This window comes from Bidens hawaiensis, unplaced genomic scaffold, assembly GCF_021521415.1.
Source record: "Bidens hawaiensis isolate Kalapana, Puna unplaced genomic scaffold, B.hawaiensis_p1.1 tig00040103_1, whole genome shotgun sequence".
Taxonomy (NCBI): Eukaryota; Viridiplantae; Streptophyta; class Magnoliopsida; order Asterales; family Asteraceae; genus Bidens; species Bidens hawaiensis.
Window position 1 is genome coordinate 107,593 of NW_027497073.1, and position 4,853 is coordinate 112,445.

Here is a 4,853-nt window from a genome sequence, read left to right on the forward strand (position 1 = left end):
AGACCAAGCCTCAGTAGTTTGCAAGAAGAAGACTGTTTGTTTTTTTAACGTATGTAGACTGCTAAAATAATTGATGGTGGTGTATGAACGGTGGTAGTGGACGGTGGTGGTGACGGACGATGGTGGTGGGCGGTGATGGTGGTTGACAGTGGGTGTTAGTAGGTGATGTTTAACCCTATGTAGACCTTAGAATATTTAGAAGTGGGCAGATCAAGATTACACCAAAAAGAGTTAAAAAAAAAACAAACAACCCACAGGCAATGTATGTGCGCAACCTGAACAACGTATATAAAATAGCATGCACAGAAAAACTTACATGCACACTTTTTCAGAAAAACAAACGGCACCTAACTCGATATAACAGCTGGCACATCTCCTTCCCCCTATTAAACTCACACACAACAACCCCTCCCTCACTCCACCACCACTACCCCATAATATCCTCTACACCTCACCCTCACCCAATTACCATGGTCACCCAATCCAACGGCTCACAACCCACCCCACTCCACTTCCTCATCTACGGCCGGACCGGCTGGATCGGCGGTCTGCTCGGCAAAATCTGCGAATCCCAGTCCATCAACTACACCTACGGAACCGGTCGTTTAGAGTCCCGTGAAACCCTAATAGCCGACATAGACTCCGTACACCCTACACATGTTTTTAATGCTGCCGGAGTGACCGGGCGGCCGAACGTTGACTGGTGTGAGTCGCATAAGGTGGAGACGATTAGGACGAATGTTGTCGGGACGCTGACGCTTGCTGACGTGTGCAGGGAAAGAGGGTTGATTTTGGTTAATTATGCGACTGGGTGTATGTTTGAGTATGATTCGGAGCATGAACTCGGGTCGGGTGTCGGGTTTAAAGAAGAGGATACTCCGAATTTTGTTGGGTCGTTTTATTCCAAGACTAAAGCTATGGTAAGGTTTTTTTAAAGTCTGGATTTTTAATTTTTTATATTTTGGTTCCAGATTTTAATTTTAATTTTATTATGTTTTTGTGTGAATTTGTTGGAAAAAAATATGGGTGGGTTTAAGATTTTGACAGGGTCCACACGAGCTAGAGCTTGGCTTGTTTCAAGCCTTTTTTTTTTAATTTGAACTCGGCTCGTGAGTGTTTTTGAGCTCATCTCGAGATAAAGTACTTTATTATTTATTAAATAGTTTATATACATTTTTTAAAATTCTTTTATGTAAAATAAATGTAGTTTTGATAAAGTACTTTATTATTTATTAAATTAAATAATTAGTGATGGATTTAAGCTCTTGATATTCATTTCATAACGAACCTTTATCTTCCATTGGTTTGTGACAGAATTACAAATTTTGTCCTTTAAAATAAGACGAGTTACGGTTCGTGTCCTTTTCTAAGTTTCCTTGCAGGCAGTGTACTTTAAACTTTTTTTTCCTACAAGTTTTGTTCTTTACGCTAACTGGGTTAGAAAAACTCAGTTAAATACCCTCACGTGAGACGCATGTGAGGGCATTTTTGTCTTTTCACACTGTCTATGTATCTTCCTTTCTTCTCTCTCATAAATTGAAGAAACCAAACTGCAACTTTTTTTTCCCATCAAACCCAAACCCTAATTCCGAAAATGACACCCACCTCCTACTCTAACTCTACTCCTACTTACACTCCTACTTCTTCCACCTCCACCGCCGCCGCCAGTTCTTCCACCTCCACCGCCGCCGTCGTTGAACTCCCTCATCATCCAGCGTACGAGTTCAACATCCAACCCCCTCATCATCTTCCAGCATCTTCACCCAAACGACTTCACCATCTTTCTTCCGGCATCTTCACCCCCAAATCTTTAATCTCTAGTTCACCACTCTTTATGCTTCCCAACATCGAATTCCAAATAAAGAGCGAAGATTCAAACAAGCTTGAAATCATTCCTAATCAAACCCTAGTCATCAACTCCGGTCGACAACGTCGCCGATGTACCCGCCCCCCAGAAACGTCGGTGAAGAAAGAAACAGTTCCCGTAGATGATACCCTCAAATGACGCCGTCAATGACCTCCTATTCATCCGCCACAAGTCCAGCGACAAAGACACAAAGTCAAAACCCTAACGTCTCGCCATAGCGTCGTTGGCAAGTCGGCAACTTATGAATCCATAAATTGATTGCACGAATCAAGGATTCAGGTAACGATTTGTAAAAGGGTAAGTGGTCGCCAGAAATTCGACTTGAACACATAAATGGTCGCCGGAAAATTGAGATTCGGTTTTCAGCTTCGCCATCATCGTGGACGGCCCTAAGGCCATGCCGGAAATTGGTGTTTGCATCAGCAAAAGTAAGAAATCCTTCAACACCACCGCCCCATCATGGCCCTGTTGATTATTCCCTTTGTTGTGTGCCGCCTTGCCGGAGTTTGGGTTTGCAGATCTGTTTATCAACATTGCTGCCCAAAGGAGGGGAAGGTGTTATAAATAACATGATATAGACGAAAAGACAAAAATGCCCTCACATGCGTCTCACGTTAGGGTATTTAACTGAGTTTTTCTAACCCAGTTAGCGTAAAGGACAAAACTTGTAGGAAAAAAAAGTTTAAAGTACACCGCCTGTAAGGAAACTTAGAAAAGGACACGAACCGTAATTCGTCTTATTTTAAAGGACAAAATTTGTAATTCTGTCTTGGTTTGGTTTGTAGAATTATAAAATATTGTATCCAATTTTATGGGTATTTATGGATTATTTATAATTATGGGTCCCACAAAGTTAGAGTACAAGTAAAAGATTTAGTTATTTATTTCAAAATCTATTTTTTTTTTTCATATTTATGATTTGTTCAATGTACACGTTGATATGTTGATTTTGTGTTTGACTTTTGATATATGTTTGTGAAATTGTTGATAAAAAGTAAAAACTTGGTGGATCTAAATATTCTATAAGCTTTATTTTTACTTTATGGTTCATATGAGTCCATATTATTTACTTTTTTTATACTCAAAACTAGAGCTACAAATTAGGCCCTACGGATGAGTGAAGCCATAGTGCAGGAAAAGGTGACGCCTTATGGTATTTGTTTGTTCTTATGATATTTTTGTGTGAATTTGTTGATAGTGGATCTAAGATCTTGATGTGCATTTTAATTAAAAAATGTAAGCTTTCGTTGGTGTAGTTTCACACTAAAGTCTCATTATATTTCAATGACCATACTTTATATTCTTTTTATTTCAGTGTGACCTGTAATCTTTAAAATGTTTTGATGTTTACTTCAAGATCCATCTTTCTTTTACTTCAGTACAATGTTAGCTATGCAATGACCCACGTGATGATTTTGTGTTCTGATATTTATTACTGAATTTATGGTGGGTCTAATCTTTTGTTGGTCCATGCTATTCTGTGTCTCATATCATGTGACCATGCTTTTATTAACTGTGGGACCCCTATAATGCGAGTTAAAATCAAATGATATATAGCTACTACAATTCCATTTCTTTTAAACACTGGTATTTAGTACCCATTTGGTGATTTTGTGTTTGTATGCTATTTTATTTTTTGAATTTGTTATTATTAAATTTGTTGGGTCTAAACTCCAAAAATATTTCTTGCATTTTAAAGAAAATTCTAAACTTTCATTGGTTTATTCTACTTTTTACTTACATGTGACTTATGTTTTTGATTGGACCCCATGAAATAAAAGTAGCTATGTGACAACTTGGTAGTTGGTACATACTTCAAGATTCCTTTTTCATCACACTTTTAACGGACATTGAAGATTTATGTGATGACTCTTTTTATAATTTTATGTTTTTATGTCAATTGTTTATAAAAATGTGGTAATATGAAATCTTGATAATGTATTTGTAACATATGTAGGTGGAGGAATTGCTCAAAAACTATGATAATGTATGCACATTACGCGTACGAATGCCTATTTCTTCCGATCTTACAAAGCCACGAAACTTTATCACCAAAATAAGCCGTTATGAGAAAGTGGTCAATATCCCTAACTCCATGACCATTCTCGATGAACTCCTCCCAATCTCCGTAGAAATGGCTAAAAGAAACCTAACCGGATCTACAACTTTACAAACCCAGGTTGTGTTAGCCACAACGAGGTCTTGGAGTTGTATCGCGACTACATTGACCCGACTTTCACATGGAAGAACTTCAATCTTGAGGAGCAAGCAAAAGTGATCATTGCACCAAGAAGCAATAATGAGCTTGATACAACCAAGTTGAAGACTGAGTTTCCGGAGCTCTTATCCATCAAAGAATCGCTTGTGAAGTACGTGTTTGAGCCAAACAAGAAGACACGTGTTGCAGCCTAAGTGTATTCAAGTTCGCGATGATATTATTGTTGTATGTTGAATTATCATGGGTATGATAAGGGTTCGATTTGTTTACCATATAGTGGATTTTTCGTGTTGTGTTGTATTTTCGAATTGTTTTGGTTACGAATAATATTGTTGGAAATGATATGGGTCTATTCTCATTTGGCCATGTTAAATTTCTTCAGATATTAATTCGGTTTCTTGGTAGTATAGGATATATGGTTTAAGCTCTAAGACTATTCGTTGTAGACTAACGCCCACACAATGCCGCCAAGGGGCACCAAATATGGGGGTGTCACCCCATTACTTGGTGATTTCACTTTGAGTGGGTGGGGTCCATTTTGTTTTATTAATTATATTTGCATACATTTTTTTTCTTTGATTTCATGATATTTAAAAAATAAATTAGTTAAAGCCCACTGTCTATATGAATAAACCAAGCACACTTTTTACTTTTTTTTTTAAGTTAAACCACGACGGACACATAGTCTAATTATGTATAATAAAAGTAAGGAAATCAGGGAAAAGTTAAAATACAAAGGAAGACAAAAATGAGAAGTGTGAGAAGGAT

At 37.6% G+C, this 4,853-nt stretch overlaps 1 pseudogene across 1 annotated transcript; it reads left to right on the plus strand.

Moving 5' to 3' along the window:
• The first annotated feature begins 439 nt into the window (after positions 1 to 439).
• Positions 440 to 4,423, plus strand: LOC143591858 (bifunctional dTDP-4-dehydrorhamnose 3,5-epimerase/dTDP-4-dehydrorhamnose reductase-like; annotated as a pseudogene). The gene is made up of 2 exons (XR_013145795.1): positions 440 to 920; positions 3,825 to 4,423. The product of XR_013145795.1 is annotated as a bifunctional dTDP-4-dehydrorhamnose 3,5-epimerase/dTDP-4-dehydrorhamnose reductase-like (transcript).
• The last annotated feature ends 430 nt before the right edge of the window (positions 4,424 to 4,853 follow it).